The sequence below is a fragment of the Manacus candei genome, unplaced genomic scaffold (assembly GCF_025592945.1).
Source record: "Manacus candei isolate 608988 ecotype Guabito, Panama unplaced genomic scaffold, ASM2559294v1 h1tg000016l, whole genome shotgun sequence".
Taxonomy (NCBI): domain Eukaryota; kingdom Metazoa; phylum Chordata; class Aves; order Passeriformes; family Pipridae; genus Manacus; species Manacus candei.
In genome coordinates this window covers 2,229,493-2,248,194 of record NW_026138064.1, presented here as the reverse complement: position 1 = coordinate 2,248,194, position 18,702 = coordinate 2,229,493, and the positions used below count along the sequence as shown (strand labels likewise).

The following is an 18,702-nucleotide window of genomic DNA, read 5'->3' as shown; positions in this document are numbered from 1 at the left end:
CTGTCAGCAGGCAAAAATGTAAAGATCCAGCTGATGTGAGACATGGTTAAACTGCAGCTCTGTGCTGTTTAAACAAAACTTTTTCATCAATCTTAAGACTGGCTGCAGTTGTTTTAATATTAATAAGCAGATTCAAGTCTTATGTTCTTAATGTTTAGGCTGAAGAAAGCGCCGTTTTTCTGAGCATTTTGCTATGCAAATTGCATAGGAGCATTTTCATGATATTAGGTAATTCAGTATTAGATTTATTTGCAATTCCAAGTGGAATGGTGACGTTTGAGCTGAATGCAATTCTGAAAATCAGCACTAATGCTCTGCTGGGTTTATAGTTTCCTACATACTCTAAGCAATCAAACAGTTCTGCAAATGTACTCTTTAACAAGTACATCCAGAATGCCACTTCATTAAACATCTTCTTGGTGTTTGTTACATTTCCCACTTCAAATTGCTACACTTAGTTGTGAAATGACCTCTTGTAGCAGTGAAAATTTATTAACTCTTCAACTCAATGTCACACAGATGAAAATAAAAGTCAAAAGGGAAATACAAAAATGCATGGTTTTTTTTCTTTGCACATTTTTGGATATTGGTGGCACTGCCTTCATCCTCCTAGGGTGACAATTAGTGTTGTAGATCCATTTCTCTTCTGGCTTTCTGTTAAGTAACATGGGACTAATTTTGCCCTCAAATACTGTATGCATACACTTAAGGCCCAAATTTTGTGCTTTTTGCTGTTTTACTTTCTATTGTGCAATATCCATTACAAATCTGAAGCCAGATTAACTATCCCATGAATTATTCCCAAGCAAGAATGTTTGAATGAGTTCCCATGTAAGGTGCTCTGAAGAGACTTGATGTATTAGAGTAACAATTCAGTTCTTGTTCTTCTCACTTCTAAAGTGGAAGCAAGACTCAGCAGCCCTTTAGCCAGCACAGTTGATTCCTTGCTCAGAACTGTGTTCCCATTAGCTCAAATGTTTAGAGGTTAGAGAAAAGACTTGTAGTTAATGGGGAGTAGGATGGTTGTCCATGAGCAGATTTTCCTCTTTTCCAGACGGTTACCTGCAGTTTGTCTGATATCAACACTCCATTGTATGGAAATGTAGCTGGACCTGCAGCTAAATGCACCTTGCCCAGTGCACCAACAGTTAGTCCCACTCTATTAATTTAGGGGAAGAAAGCAAAGCTATCATGATGATATCCACTGGAAGTCTAAGCTGCTGCACTCCTGTCTGACGGTCACTGAGCGGAGTTTATCTCTGCCCTATCTGTAAAGAAGCAATGCCTTAAGTACCTTGTTCCCACTATTGCCCCTATGCAGGTTTAAGTACTCTCTCCAGAACAGTTCGGAGCACTGAAATAAATCCACAGCTCTCAAAGCCATTTATTCTATAACAGCGATGAATGTGTTATGGTCATATATTGTGTGACCCAAACGTTTAAAAAAATTTTATTTAAAATTAAGTACTGTGTGCTATTTTAATTCTACTATCACTATAGGATGGTGCTGCACAGATCTTTAGACTTTAGCCATCACCATAATACCCAGATTAAAATGATCAAGATCAAAAAGAGAAGCCTCTTTGTCAGCTTAACTTTCTGAAAGGTCTAGAAATGGCAATTTAAAATAGTTGAAATATTTTATTAAAAGTCCAACCAAAGAGATACATTTAAGCAACATGAACTCTTCATTTTAAAAAGAGATATATATTAATTATTTCAAATGTTGAGTTGTACTGGTGGAAAAAGTGTTCTGAACAGATAGGAGAACATGGCATGAAAAATAATCAGGCACTGTTACACACACAGAGAGAACTAATCTCAGCACTCCATTTTATAATCTTTGTTTCAAGTAATATCAACAAAGATTTTGTCTGCAAAGGATCTACAGGATTTCTAAAAGACTAAATTCTATTTTTATAAGCTGAATGCAAAATAGCAATAAAAGTACAAGCAAAATGAAATTTTAAGATTTTTTCACTGAATTTTATCTTCTCTAATATATTGCTAAGAATAAGAAAAAAGGAGTAAATCTTTTGAGAAAGCAATAATTTGATAGCCAAGATGAAGATAGTTCTCTAAGAAATTTTTAAAGAATTAAATACACATAACCACATTTCATAGAAACAAACTGTTTTTTAGGTTTAGGATATAATTTATAAATATTACAAAATAGAAAAGTCATGTTATGGGTACTGATCATAGCTTTTCCCCATTGCTTTCCATTGCAAAATTATGACTGACTATAAATTGGCCTGTTTCTGAAATTTATATACTTAGAATGAAAAAATGTCATTAACTTATTTGTCTACTGTAGTCCATGGTGGCAAAAGCAAGTACAAAAGTGAGTAGAAATTTAAAAGAAAATCTGCATTTCCAGTATATGGTGCAATAAGGAAATAATGAAAGGGACCAGATAAAAGTTTCTGAGAGTCAGATTTTGGTGGTGCCTCCTCTCAAAGATTGTTCTTATCCCATGTGCTGTCCAAAAGCAGAACTGCCCCTGTCCCCAAAGCAGTGCAAACTGCACATCTCACTATATAGTTTTCCCACAATTACTGTTTTCAGAATATTCCACGATGCAGAAAAAGACAGTTTTCTTTTTGTTGCTAACATATGTTGTTTCCAAAGCACTCAGAATTGTAGATTCCCAAGAATCAGTAATTCATCTTAAATGCTTTTATGGAATGCAGCTAAAAAACATCATCTGCAAAACAAAACAAAACAAACAAACATAAAAACAAGTTAGCATTAACTCTTCATTACAAAACAAATAATATAAACTACTCCTCTCCACAGAAGTCAAACAAAATAATCCATGACGTGTTACCTTTCTGAACTCACTTTCCACTTCGGATACCAGGAGAAGCAAAAGAAAGAGGATTAGTTCTAAGATGTGGAAAACATTATCTAATGGTTGTGACAATCCCATTTTTTCGTATGTTCTCACTTATATAGATACTTTAAAAAAAGATGTACAAAATAGGGTGGAAGTGAACTACGTTTTCATTCCTTTTTTTTTTTTTTTTTGTAAGAGCAAAAAGAAAAAGAGGAGAATCCAGAATGGCAAACTTTGACCCTGGTGCCATCCACTGAATTCTCCACTTAATTTTTTATTCAGAAATTAATTTAATTGAAATATATTTCTGAATGGGAAGTGTCTACATGAAATTATGTAGTAGCTTTTGCAGAATTAATGGCCTCTTTCATTGCAATTGTGGAACATCATGCAATTCTCAGCACAGATCAAGTACATCAATTTGGGCTTTCTTAGCAGCTCTGTAGCAGGAGGTAGCCAGTGGTCAGACCTGCAGGCGGCACAACTCATAGACCTAGCAGAATGTTTCTCTCTCAGGCTGCTCCATGGAGCAGGGATACCTCAGTATTCTTGGAACCTTCTTAATGATGTATCTGACACAGCCTGCTTAAAGTTTGAAGGCATAATTATGGTCCTCTTCAAATCCAGTTAAAACTGAGTTCTTCTTGGAACTGCTCTGAGACTATTCCATCTTCCTGACATGGGGGCCAGTCTTTACTGGCTACTCACCATTGTACATCACATCCATCAATCCCTCAGGAAAAGGAGGCAAGAAGAGCTTCCCTCTAATCCAGAGAGTGAAAGTGAAACCTGTTTTCTCTTGATCTTCCATTCTTTCACACCATGTTGATAGTCCTGTGATTTACTTTTTCTAAATTCCTTTTAGGATCTGGAAGTTCTCCAGTAGCAGGGTTTTAGTGGAAAATGTTCTCTCTGCCCACCTTACACAGCTGTGGTGCAGGTTTATACCATCTTTAATATTTTGGGTATTTTTGTCTTAGGCGGGAAAGAAAATAAAATCCACAGCCCCAAAACTGCATGACTTTTTGAGTAGCTTAGGCTCCAGTGAACCATAGAGAATAGGTAGGGTGGTGTAGGATTTGTCTTGGAATTGTCCAGATGGTCTCAGTTAGACAGCAGAATGTATTTCTTCTTTATAGGCTGTCCCACCACACTTCTAGTAAAGAGCTTGAAAACAGGATTGAGCCAAAACTTTTAAAGTTTATCTTGATTCCAGGAGCCACAACCTTTTTGTGATTCTCTTCTGAAATAAGAAATCAGCATAGTTGGGTATCTGAAAATGTCAGTGGCCCAGCCTAGGCTCCTTGCTCATTACAGAACATAAAACCAGCTAAGGCCTTATTGGTTTTGAGTTTAATTCTATGGCAAACTGACAACAATTTTCACTTTCTAATACCTGTCTCCTGTAAAGTAACAGTTCTCATCCTTACACAGTGTATACTTACTTGCAAACATCATTTATACCAGGCTATGGAAAGTAAGCAGTTTTTAGAATGCCATTACAGATTGTATTTAAATTTATATATTACACAAAGAGTAGTTATGTTCATGTAAAGCAATGATGATGATGATGATGGTGAAAAGATCAAGCAGCAGATATGTGAACATAAATGCTTGCTCCTTTATTTTTAAACATCAGATGAGCTAAATGGAAGTTCTAGTATCTTTTGGGGATCATTTTGTTAACTCAATATAAATAATTCTTTATGTTTTATTGTCCATTTGGAGATACAGTATATCACAGTCAGATGTTCTTCACAGTGCTGATATTATAACAGCACTGATATCGTCACTTTATTGGTAACTAATTAAGAAACACATTAGGTAAGATGTCTTTAAAATGCAAAAGCAAGAGAATGATTAAAAGTTAGTGGGTCTCATCAAGCCTTGTAGGTACTTACCTTGTGATACAGGTGGTGACAGACTTTTTAGTAGGCCCTGTAGTGACAGCATGGGGGAAATGGTTTTAAGCTACAAAAGGATAGGTTGCAGACTAGACAAAAGGAAGACTTTTTTTTTATGATGAGGGTGGTGAGGCCCTGGCATAGGTTGCCTGGAGAGGTGGTGAGTGACTTATCCCTGAAAACATTCAAGATTAGGTTAGACAGGGCTCTGAGCAACCTGATCAAATGTCAAATGTCCCAGGTCATTGCAGGGTAGTTGGACTACCTCCAGCTAGGTAGTTGGACTACTAAAGGTAGATGACCTTTAAAGGTCCAAACCATTCTATGATCTGCAGCCTCTTGGGCTTTCTCACCTTTGCCCATCTCATGAAATCTTCAAGAAGATATAGGTTGGACTGGATGTGGCACTCTACAGTGCATGGACATGATGCAAAAGCCAGCAGAGGAGTCAGAGGTACCTCCTATCTGTTCTTTGCTGTATTCTCTTCGGTAATTCAATGGGAGCATAGTAAACGCAGGCTTACGTCACACCTTTACCTTCCTGAGCTTTATCCCTTCCTGCAGCCACTTGGGACATGCCCTATCCCTGATGCCCCAGGGTGTGAGACCCTCTCAAGCCCACAGCATTTGTCCTCTGTATAAAGTACTTCAGATTTTCTGAGCTGGGAAGGGAGAGGCTGCAAGTTGGGCAGTAGATGAAGAAGGAGGAAGGGCTCAACAGTGAAATGTGTGTCAGAAGTGAGGTCAAATCTCAGCTGCTGTGATTCCTTCACATAAAACACCCAAATGAGAGAAGAGGAGGGAAGAGGTAGGGCGCCACCAGGGCCTTTCTATATGTGATGTAGGAAGAAAATTCACATTATTTGGCACCAGCTGTGCTAGGCATAGCCCAAAGTCAAACTTTGCGTGCTGAGACTCAAAAACACTTTGGAGGTGGGGATTGATAGGATGGCTGCATCACAGTATGTCCGAGTAAGAGATGGTACCTGTTGCTTTAATAAAAAAGCACAGAGGAAATTGTAGAAAACAGCAGGAACAGGCTCTTGAACAGGGTCAGTAGGTCTTCTACCATAAACCTTCCTCAACAGTTTGGCTCCATGACGTGGAGGAAAAGCAGTGTTTCAGTCCAGGCTGTGATGAATAGGAGTTACAATGGTTATAATACATTATAAAATCATTTGTAATTTATAAGAAGAAGAAGAAAAGATCAAGGATTCATTCCACTAACCTCAAACAATTTATTGATATTAAATCATAATAAGTCCCTGTTATTTTCTTTTATTTGGCATTTTCTTCTGGATGTTGATTCTGCTCTGCTTTGGCCTCCTGCCAAAGGTACATCAAGTCAGTTCCTAACGCCATCTCCCCTATAAAATATGAAGTGAAATAATTATATTTCAGAGCAGTGTATAGAAAAAAATATGGGCAGGTGTAGGGTAAACCCATAGCTTTAAACAGATATATCACATGAACTGTTTGATTAGACCACATCTAAATAATAGGTTCATCTGTACGATTCACACACATGGGACATAAAGATAGCTCAGGGACCTCAGTAACCTGTTTGTTGTGAGTCTGAGAGACAAATTCTTATACATCTGCTTAGCCTAATATTTATTTTCAGACTAATGCAAATAACGTCTTCATGTCATGTAACTATTGTCAGAGAGAGGTAAATCCAGAAAAACTCCACTGAACTTAGACCTAGTCACAGCTGTAAGAACAGGAGCAAGCTTGCATATTTAGGTATATATTGCATTCAGGATTAAGCTATAAAATTCCCAGAGTGGTTACATTTTTTATTTAAGATTTTTTAAAAGCCTTTTGGTTCATTATAATCTCTAATTAGTGTCTGGAGAAAGAGTCACACACTCTTCTCTAAGAAAAATTCTTTTTGATTTAGTAAGAAAAATAAGATATTTTGGCAAAAGGTTCTTACAGGAGTAAAATACAACCAAGAAAAATGCATTTCACTATGCTTCATGTTCAGCACGAAGACCCATTCCACAGGAAACTCTCACTAAAACAATCCATATATCAGCTTTAGTAAAACACAATTCATTGGTTTTAAGTTACGCACAAGAGAAGGAAAAGAGTAAAAGAATAAAACAGATTAAAAGGGATAAAGAAAGAAAGAAGAATGAGAGAAGGAGAGACAAAAAAGATAAAAGAAAGGTTACTGACAAGATTCGATGATTCACATGGTGCCAGTTGGAGAGGGAGAAGAGGGAGACTGCATGGAGTCTTGTGTATTTATAGAGTTCAGTTTTCCCTCCCAGGCAGGATATCACACAGCATGTACAGGATGGACAAAGGATTAGACCCAGCCAACATGGGTTTAGGAGGGGCAGGTCCTGTCTGACCAACCTGATCTCCTTTTATGATCAGGTGACCCGCCTGGTGGATGAGGGGAAGGCTGTGGATGTGGTCTATCTGGACTTCAGCAAAGTCTTTGACACCGTCTCCCATAGCATTCTTCTGAAAAAGCTGGCAGCCCATGGCTTGGACAAGGCTGGGTTAAGAACTGGCTGATGGCTGGGCCCAGAGAGTGCTGGTGAATAGTGCTGCATCCAGTTGGTGGCTGGTCACCAGTAGTGTCCCCCGGGGATTGATCAGTTTTGGATCCAGTTCTGTTTAATATCTTTATTGATTATTTAGATGAGAGTACCATTAGCAAATTTGCAGATGACACCAAGTTGGGGGCTGTGTTGGTCTGCTAGAAGGCAGGAGGGCTCTGCAGAGGGACCTGGACAGACTGGAGAGTTGGGCTGATTCCAATGGGATGAGGTTCAACAAGGCCAAGTGCCGGGTCCTGCACTTTGGCCACAACAACCCCCTGCAGCGCTACAGGCTGGGGAACAGAGTGGCTGGAGAGCAGCCAGACAGAGAGACACCTGGGAGTTTGGATTGACAAGAAGCTGAACATGAACCAGCAGTGTGCCCAGGTGGCCAAGAAGGCCACCTGGCCTGGATCAGGAACAATGTGGGCAACAGGACCAGGGAAGCGATTCTTCCCCTATACTAAGCGGTGGTGAGGCCACATCTGGAGTGCTGTGTCCAGCTCTGGGCCCCTCAGTTCAGGAAGGATATTGAGGTGCTGGAGCAGGTCCAGAGAAGAGCAACGAGGCTGGTGAAGGACTCGAGCACAAGTCCTATGAGGAGAGGCTGAGGGAGCTGGGGTTGTTTATCCTGGAGAAGAGGAGGCTCAGGCGAGACCTCATCACTCTCTACAACTCCCTGAAAGGAGGTTGTAGCCAGGTGGGGGTTGGTCTCTTCTCCCAGACAACTGTGAGTAAGACATGGGCATGGTCCTAAGCTCTGCCAGGGGAAGTTCAGATTAGATATTAGGAAGAAATTCTTTACAGAGAGGGTAATCAGGCATTGGAATGGACTGCCCAGGGAAGTGGTGGATTCTCCATCCCTGGAGGTTTTTAAGATGAAACTGGATGTGGCACTTAGTGCCATGGTCTAGTAACCACAGTGGTCTTGGATCAAGGGCTGGACTTGATGGTCTCAGAGATCTTTTCCAACCCTTTTTATTCTACGATTCTATATCCAGTTAGTGCTTTCCAGGCCAGAGTGAGTTGTGCTGTAGCCAGTCTCAGGCTTCAAGGGCATAGTGTGGGTGGGTTACCAGGCTGCTCTGCCTTGACCAACAGTCTGGCGGCAGGGCCTGCAGCTCTGCCTGTGCTCTGTGTGGGCAGCAGGCCTTGCCCTCCAGCTCTGCCCTGTGCCCCAAGCACAGGCCTTGTGTGCAGGTTTTGCCATGTTCCTGCAGGTCCAGGCCCAGCCCTTCCTCACATGCACACACACACTCACGGTGAGGTGGTTTCAACCCATATCAACAATTCAGTGAGATTCGGATCCAGGATCTCACAGTATACCAATATCATTAACTATTTCGCTGAGTTTCTTCTATGGGCAATGTTGGGTCTCACAGTCCCCAGGTGTTTTATTGACTCTTTGGAAGTTAATCAATGAGTTGGATGTATTCTGCAAGCTTTATAATTCACTGTATTTTAGACTTACTATTGTAAAATAGTATTACATGCTAATATTAAGAATACATTCAGAAGATATGCAAATAAAGCATTTAGAGCTTTAGAGTTGGCTTATTGGTGAAAGTACTACTAATTAAACCAATTAAGAACACATGCAATCTCATAAAAGGGCCAAGTCAACTTAATTTTTTTAATGAGTAAATAGGTCACATCATTCAGCAATATCAATACTAATTGATTAATATGTTCTACAAATGCACAGGAAATGGCAGAAGGCAGGAATCTGATAATTTTAAAATGAGACTGGTGAAAAATGGTCTTAGCTGAGTTGGTTTTAGCTTCCTAATTTTAAGCAACTAAATTAAAACATTTTATCCTACCACCTGTAAGTAATATAATTAATATGTGCAAATTAATTAAAATCTCCTATATCCTAATTGACTGAGTCCCATCCTTATCCTTTTACACTGAAAACTTCTGTAATACCACCAGACACATTAAAAACATAGCAAAGCACCTTGAAATATTTTGTATATCTGTTCCTATAAAATGTAACCTTAGTATAACAAAAATAGCTGTTAAAAAAAAAAATTAGTTACAAATTTAAAAATTGCTTTCTTGATGAAATTCTGTGTATAACATGATCAAAAAGAGAATACAAACAGAGCAGAAATTTTGGAAAATGTTACAAGAAAAAACTGTTGACTCCCTCAAAGGCAGGGAGGCCCTGCAGAGAGACCTTGACAAATTAGAGGACTGCTGAATCACCAACCATATGAATTTCAACAAAGGCAGGTGCTGGATTCTACACCTGGGATGGGGCAACCTCAAATGTACATATGGACTGGGAAATTAGAAGCTGGAAAGCAGTGCCATGGAAAGGACCTGGGGTCCTGGCCAATGGCCAGTTGAATATGAGTCAGCAGTGCCCTGGAAGCCAGGAGGGCCAACTGTGTCCTGGAGGGCATCAGCCACAGCATTGCCAGCTGGGCAAGGGAGGGGATTGTCCTGCTCTGCTCTGCGCTGGAGTGGCCAGTTTGCACTGCTGTTTGCAGTTTTGGGCACCACAATATAAGAATGCCATTAAGCTATTACAGAGCATCCAAAGGAGGGCCATAAAGATGGTAAACGGACTGAAGGGGAAGCTGTATAAGCAGTGGTTGAGATCATTTGGTCTGTTCAGCCTGGAGAAGAAGATACTGAGGGGAGATCTCATTGTGGTCTTGAGTTTCCTCATCAGGAGAATATGAGAGGCAGGTACTGATCTCTTCTCTCTGATGACCAGTGACAGGACTCAAGGAAATGGCATGAAGCTGAGTCAGGGGAGGTTTAGGTTGGATATTAGGAAAAGGTTTTTCACCCAGGGGGTGGTTGGGCACTGGAACAGGCTCCCCAGGGAAGTGATCACAACACCAAGCCTGATAGAGTTCAAGAAGTGTTTGGACAACACTCTCAGGCACATGGTGTGATTCCTGGGATGTCCTGTTCAGGGCCAGGAGCTGGACTTTTGATGAACTTTGTGGGTTTCTTCGAACTCAGCATGTTCAATGATTTTATTACTTTTGTCTGTGAAACACCCTGGTGACTGGTATCCTGAGGGAACAAGCAGTAAAAATATTTTGATGAGAACTCTAGGCCATGCTACAGGTTTTCCATAATTATTATTTTCTGAACTTTGTTCAAATCACTAATCAAAAATTAAGGTTTATCACCCAATTCTCTATCTTTGTCGCTCTGTCTGCCCTTCCTCACTTTTAGACAATACAAAGAAAAAATTTACAGTATTCTATGTACAGAAGGGCTGAATATTTTCCTATTCCTGCATTTGGATTATAGTTCCTAAAGCTACTCTATCCTTCTGTGTGCCTACACGCGGAAATAAGTTACAAATAGGGATGTCTTCTTACTTACTTTTTCTTAAAATATGTTTAATTTTCAAGTATTTTTGAGACGTCTAGTTTAAATTCTAGTTGGTGACTTATTTCACCCCGTCTTAATTTGCTGCCTGCTTTCTGGTGGGTTTACTGCCTGTATTTTAATCTACTGTTTCATAAAAATATTTACAAACTATCATTTACTATCATTGTGCAACTACACTAAAGATATCTGACTTCAGCCTGTGGAAATATAGCTGATAAAATCACCAATTCTTGCAGCTGAACTTGCTAATAAATTAAGTATTTTTAGAAAAAAAATCACTGAAAATATACCTGCAGCATGTGCCAAAAAGTTCTGGGTAATTAATTTATGATATGACAGATTTTGAAATATCTCAGCTCAGCTATAGGAAAGAAACAATTTCCCCAAATGTTAATCATGGAGTCATGGAATGGTTTGGGTTGGAAGTGGTACAGAAAATCATCTGGCTCCAACCCTCCCGCCATGAGTGGGGACACTTTCCACTAGACCGGGTTGCTCAGAGCACTGTCCAACCTGGCCTTGAACTTCAGGTGCACTGCACACTCTGTACCAACTAAGAAAAGGTACACAGATGCCTATTAAAGTGAAAATAAAACTAGGAAAGCTGATATCACCATAGGTACTTTTTGTAAAGCTGCTGCTGGTTTTGTTAACAAGCTCTGTGTTGTTCATCTGTCTTCTTTATAACCTGAAAAATAATCTTAAAATTTTGTTTAACCAGAATCCAAAACCATATGCACTCAAGAGACAGGTTTTCTCAGCTTGGATTTAAAAATATCTAATTTTTCTATTACCCTTGGAAGGAAACCCTCCAAGGGTTGATGATCACCATGGCCAACCTATTTTTGGCCATTCCTGAATGTTTTAAAGGATCTCTGCATGCAGAGCCAGGAAAACCATGACGCATGTGCTCAGAGGATTAATCAGCATTTTACACAGTTCGAACAAACTCCAGTAGGGGACCTTACTAACATGTCAAGTGAGACAAATTGCTATGGTCTCCAGCAGGCTGTAATATTCCTTACCTGTCTCTAAGTGGCAAGTAGGTATAGTGTTATTTGTCGTTGTCGGGACAGGCACCACACTGGGAATTCACGCAGAAAAGCCTTTATTTCATACAAACATGGCCAATTTATAGTCTTTTTCTAGCCAGCGTGTTTCATTACTATTGGTGTCTCTACTACATAAACATGTCAAGATTGGCTGCTCTGTAGCTTCTGCAAACTCAGGGTGACTCAGCAAACAGTTTGGGCTCTCTGGCTATCACAGCTGCCCCACAGCTCTATCCTCCCTGTCCACCCTCTTATCTTCAATACTTATATTCTTTCACAACTTTGCAGCTGCAATGGCTCAAATTCAGGGCCCAAGCTGCCCACAGCTCAATTGTCTCCCACTTATTCCCTGCAGTCCCCCTCCCCCGAAAGGCACACTATTCTCTAAAACTGTAAAAATTGAATAAATCTCTCTGAGTCTCTTCCATCTGTCTGAATTCTGGTCAGTCAGCATAAAGGAGGGAAATATCCCCATAGTATTACCAGGTTGCTCTTAAACTGAGTGGGTTGGGTCATCAGAAATGAATGATTAATGAAACTACCTGCCTTAGAAATTTATGCTATTGTATAAATACTTACGTGCTAGTACGAGGGTGAGCAACACTGTCCAAAGGGGATCAATCCCATTTTTATCTCCTTGTGTAATGGGGATTGCAGAGCTCTCTCCTTTGGCCAGGTCTTTATTTTTTATTTTTCCTTTTTTTGGGGGGGGGGAGTTTTCTCTGACATTTCTGTACAACAGCTTCTTAGAATTATTTTGAAGATGGCAGAAAAGTGATGGTCTACAAAGTCTGACCTGAAAAAAGAAAGAATATTGTAAAGAGGAGTCTCTGCACTAGACGGATAGAAGTTTGGCATGAACATCAAAGATAGAATCCTGAAAAATATTGGTTTTTTCTAATAAAAAAGATGTAACACTGTAAAGTTAGCCTGAAAATAGATTTATTCAGTCTTCCACTCCTTTTTGTGCTGAAAATTCAAATTATTTTCACTTATATGGGTGCCATTATCACAAGGCTCTTTCTGACCTTGCAGACTGAGTAAATGCTAACTCAAACAGCAAAAAGAACAATTTTATCCCCTCCCTACCCTCCAAATTCACAGCTTCATTTATGTGTGTACGTAGGCATACAACTTATTTATGTGTGTACATAGGCATACAGATGAACAAGAGGTGTGTAAGAAATCCCGTCACCCTAAAGTATGAGGATCAAAATCACCCAACAGAAGACCAAAACTTGTGTGTTTCTTCCATCTGAGGAGCAAATACTTCCCAAAACAGCTATTTAACAAAGCCACTTTGTTCATACAGATATGTTTTGTTTATGCAGAGATGTTCAGTTACAATGTGTACAGTATGGGATAGAAAATAGGAAAAAAACACATTATATTTATTGCCTTTTTTTGAAAAAAAAAAGACCCCATACCTATTTTATTTTGCTGTTATTCTGAAAAGCCAGCTAGTGGATATTGGGGTGTTTTCTGTATAATTCCCAGAGCTGCCACACCTAGAACCCATTTTTTTAATATACAGTGGTGGGCTGGTCTCAGCTAAGGGTTACTAATTTTTTCAGGACCTCACCTCTAATTTTAGTGAATCAACTGACAGATGCGTGTAACACTCTTAACATTAAACCAGAAACTTTCTTTATCCTGTAATCAGAATATAGGTAATGTATTAGTCTTATACTTTAGATATTAGCCTAAATACTAGTGTTTCTGGAAAACACAATATGTTTGGAGGACACCTGATACATTAAATCAAAATCTTTTGTCATTTAAATCTATGAATACTAAGAGACCTCTGCTAGAATTTGGCCATGTTAGAGGAAGATAAATTTTCTTCTGGAGCCTTCTCACTCCATTGCTAAATTCTTCCTTTATTGCATAGGTTTTCTAGCATAGAATTAATTTGATTTAACTTTTCAAGGTGCTTTTCTAAACCTTAAAAGTGCACAACCTTTCTCAAGGCAAAGGTAATGCAATCAAGCGCAATAGTAAGAAAACCTGTGGCTTATAAAGAATTCATTTTACGTCTAAATTCCACCACATACACATAATTTGCATCTCCATCATATCAGTCTAACATATCAATGGTACAGCAAACACAAATGCACTGAGGGAATGCATGGATTTATAAATACAAAAAGGCAATTACATTACTAATCCACTGGATCATATAACATTCCTAATCAAAGCATTTGACATGAGAACAAAAAATATAAAAGAACCTGTAACACCTTACAAGAAAAGATAAAAATTACAGTATGATCCAATAATACCCTCTAAAACAGATATTCTTAAAAATCCAGGCTTGATGCTGACAAACTCCATGATGAACTGCAAAGTTTTCTCTTTCCTTGTAAGTTCACCATTCAGCACTATTTACAATCAATGGAGGAAACTAATGAAAACATTGAAATAGCACAGATATATTACCATGAACAAATATCATAAACTCTATGTTTTATCTTTCAAAAAGCTTCTGCTCTTTAATAAGATTTAGCTCCTTACTTTTAATCTCATATTGCAGGAGCAAGAAAAGACCCGGTTCTGCTCTTGCATGTTGAAGTGTTGTCATGGATACACAAGCGTGGTCCATCACTTCCACCAGTAAATAAACAAGATTCTCAGAGTGCTTGACAGGATTTACTAGCTCTGTCACATTGTTAGCTGCACAGGGCTGCACGTAAGCAAATGGCTTGTAGATTTAGAATAATATCCAGGGCAGCATGGGGCATACACACGATATCACAGAATCACAGAATATTTAGAGTTGGAGGGGACATATTTTCCTTTAGAAAAATCAAAGGGCAAATATTATGCTGCATAACTTTACTCTCCTCACTTTTTAAATCAGTTAATCTTTTCCTTTTCTTTTTCAAAAGACATTTGTAGATTATACAAGGGATCATTCTCTAATGTGATAGGCAACTTGGAATAGTCACCTGCTAAATGCTTAAACAAATGAGTAACATCTTTACATGTATGAATAAAATGCTGTTTATTCCTTTTTTAGAAGAAAGGTCGTTTTAATGTGTCACCTTGCTGTTTGGTGGTATTGCCATAGTCTTTACTGCAACAAAGTCCTCTCTCAAACCAGAGTGCAAAAATAAGTTCAGTCTTACCAGTACACCCGTCAACAGTTACAACAGGCTTGACTTGGTTCTAACAAATCAGCATTTTATGTTGATGAAGGAATGCAGATTAAATGCCCTAATCTTCTGTTTCAAGAAGTAAAAGCACAGATAGTTAAGAATGCTATCTTTAGCGTGGGTTTTTTTCCCCCCTGCTCTGTGACTTCTTTACTTACAAAACTTACACTGAACTCATCAGTTGCCTTCAGCTGGAGAAGGTGGTCTATCTGTTCTTTTATTTTTGGCTCAAAGGTGGTTCATTTCAGTGAGGATTAGGGAATAATCCTCATGGATCTGAGCGAAATCACTTTACCTTCAAGCGCACATATGTTTCTGCTAAGCTCAGGAGTGTCCAACATCTCCACCAAGAGTGGGTACCAAGTTCCTAGCAAACAGAATTCTTCACAGCATATGAAATTTACTTTCAACAAATATTTTGCCATTAGCACTGCTACAGTATTTACTGAAAGCAATTACAGGGAAGAAAAAAGCCCAGGGAAAACAGATTGATATGGTGAATGGACATTTGTGGCTCTGGCTCTTTGCTTATATCAGTTGCCCTTTGCTACTTAAAGAGACAGCATTGCAAATCCCATGTGTCTTGTGTGTAACAGCCACGTGGGCTCCTTTGGGCACAGATATCTCTCCTCTGCTTGACAAGCACTCGGCACACTGGGACACTCAAGGAAATAAACAAAAAATCATAACAATTAGTGCAATCTTTTATCTCTTACCAGTCCACATACAGGCTAGGGGATCACATTCAGCTCTTTCAATCCACATGGATCTGGAAAAAACAAATATCTTGAGTTGCTAATCTATGTGTTTAAATACTCAAAGCTCCATTTAAAGCAAAAGGAAAAAAAACCAACTGGTTAAGGCAGCCACAGTGTGCTTCCAGGAGAAACATCGGCAAATATTGATTTGTTAATTTATTCCAAAATTAAAGCTAAAATCATTACCTTTTTTCTTTTTTTTTTTTTTTTATTTCTTTTTTTTTTTAAGTGAAAGAAAAGAACAGGAGAAAACAGATCAGTGTGTCTTCCAAGACAGAAAAAAGCATAAAGATACCTCTCAGAAATCTACCTTCTTAGAAAACTGCTTTTCAGGCCCAAATACAGAAAAGATTTCCATTCTTTGCAAAATAATGCTACCGTCAGTGAGCAGGCACCACTCCTCCTCTCTCAGACAGCACATACCATCTACAAAGCCGCACTTCCAATTACGTACCCAGTGCTGAGAGAGTTAATTTAAATTTGATAACAAATGGCTCTGCTTTTGAAATGAATGTAGCCTGGCAACTTCAACTGAGAACCCTTCATAGGGCCTCAATTATGTATGCAGCTTCTTTGAGAAATAGTTTCACACATCTGACCCAAGGCCCACGATACTGTTGCCATGAAATAAGACTGTACATAGGAAATGGTTCATTTCTGTAAAATCTCCTCATTTCTCTATTACCCCCATCCCAGGTGCACGTTAAAAGGCCAAACAAAATTACTTATTTTGGACTGGTTTTTTGCATTTCTTTTATTGTCTCATCCACTACCATCTGAATACAAATTTAACACATTTTTGTATCAGCATTTAACCTGCATGCTCGGGTTTGTTTTTTTTAGGAATTTCCAGTCACTCTGCCCGGCTGTGCTGATCAAAACTGCCATGTGAAACCGAGACAAACAATGGGTTAAATACCCACACCATTTTATTTTATTTTTTCCCTCTCTCCCCTCAAAATGGCTGCTTTATCTGTATGCACACAGCAATAGCAAATGTTCCTCTGTTATTGTACAACCAAATTGATGTGTCAAGTATTCATATGCTAATGGAGGTACAGTTTCTCACTTTTTCACTGATAAATTGCAAGGATTGTTACACACAGTGAAACACAAGAATAAACAGCTTTTATTTCAGATGTGATAAGTTACTTTCCATTCAAAAAACATGCAACACATGCTACTGACCATTATTGGTTTTATTCATTGCCAGTTTGCCTTCTGTTTTTCTCTCTTAGAATGGCTACAAAATATTTAGCAGATACAGCCAAACTTGAACAAATAATTTAATTTATTTTGCTTTGTGCTTTCATGATGTGAAGTTAATTTTTGCTCAGTTATCACTGGTAATGCAAGTCATGCAATGGGCACAGTCATTGTTCCCTCTGGAGCATTCGTAATTTTTTAAAGGTTGCAATGGATGAGATTTGGAGATTGGGATATTTCTGTTCATGCGTTAACAAAATATGCCATCGTATGCATGCCCAGAACCCTTTATTTAGGAATATTACTGGTAAAAGATTCCCTACATTTAACACAAAGCATGAACAGAAGAAAATAATAGCCAACACCTTTTTGTTCTGTTGAAAGATCAATATCTATTCAAAACCCAAAAATATCAGAAGTTAAGGATGATAATTTGTGTTTTGTACCTGAAGTAAAATAGGACTGTTTTCAGAGGCCATATTTTATAAATATCGAAAAAGTATTTGGCACAGGTAAAATAAACTCGTTTATTAAGCAAAAACTATTTTTTAAAAGCATGAAAGTGGGTTTACATTTCTAGTAACTGAAGATGTGTGGGTTTATGTAACATAGTCAAGGATTATATCTGTATCCTTGATTTAGATATGACAACAGATTTATATAATTCCGTTGTTACACAGTGAAATCATAAATGCAAGGAAATTCTGAGTTAAATTCATAAGTCCAGATGGAGCCCTTAATTTAATTAGCCATTGGCAGATAACTGTGCCACCCCATTGAAATCCATTTTAAGTCAGTGCAGCCAGCCCAGAGAGGAGAGTGATGTAAGCTGCAAATAATTGCCATGTCTGGGAGCTGTGTATGTTGGGACTTTTCCTTGCCTTTGTGGAGGTAGAAGGTAAAATACCAATGCCAGCTAAGTGCTCACAACATCAGGTCACCGCAGAACTACAGTAAGAAATTAGACAGTGCAGAAAATAAGATTCTCCCAATGTAGCATCAACTCGTCTGTAACATGTCATCTTGCATATTTATGGCACACATTTAGCCAAAGACTAATTCTACATTGGATAATTTCTTTGAAATACAAAGCAGTTTAAACCCTATCCATACATAACATGTACAAGCAACCACTTGCTGTAAGTTTGTGCCGTAAAGCTTGAATTATAAAATACATGAGCTTTCTTATTTTAAATGTGCCCCATTAGGATTGCACTGATCTTGGGGATGAGGTACTTAATGAAGGAAGTTGGAGGTTGGGGATGTAGTTGATTGGTGTGGTAATTGAAAAAGGATGTTGTATGTAATACTTCAGGAGAAAATATTATATTCACAATCTCGAAAGCTAAAAAGTCACAAGAGAAATTAGGATGAAAGCCTTTGCTGACCAGTTGACATGTAAGCCACTCCTCTTCTGCTTCATAGCTAAGTGAGCATCTTCCTCACAAAAGATCAGTGCCCAGTTAGCATCCTCAAAAATAAAATGTATGCTTGTGGAAAGATGCACAGACACATTCAGTTCTCTGAAAGTACAGACTATCAGAGTTAGCTCTCCTGCTCTGTGTGCCCACACTGTCCATTTTATAAAGGCTTTGATGTTGCTGATGTCCTCAGGTGTTATCCAAAAAGAGCCATTTTTTGAGACTTCCTTTTACAAAGCAATCGCGTTGATGCACCAGGATGTCAAACGGAAAAACTAATTAACAAGACCACCCATAATCTCCTCTGAGAAATTCTACAGGTGTCTGAAAACACAATGATCAGAGAACAAAAGAAATGTCACAGTGTCAGGGCCCCACTTCTGAGAGGAAGAGAGAGGAAACTGAAGAGAAAAGGACATGTGCAATTTTGGTGTCTGGCCACGTTC

At 38.7% G+C, this 18,702-nt stretch overlaps 1 long non-coding RNA gene across 1 annotated transcript; it reads right to left on the bottom strand.

Annotated features, from left to right (window-relative positions):
- Nucleotides 1–2,713: 2,713 nt before the first annotated feature.
- LOC127468972 (uncharacterized) lies at nt 2,714–7,233 on the bottom strand. The gene is made up of 3 exons (XR_007903752.1): nt 6,928–7,233; nt 5,730–6,110; nt 2,714–4,082 (listed from the first exon to the last, which is right to left on the bottom strand). It is a non-coding gene; the product is annotated as an uncharacterized LOC127468972 (long non-coding RNA).
- Nucleotides 7,234–18,702: the final 11,469 nt, after the last annotated feature.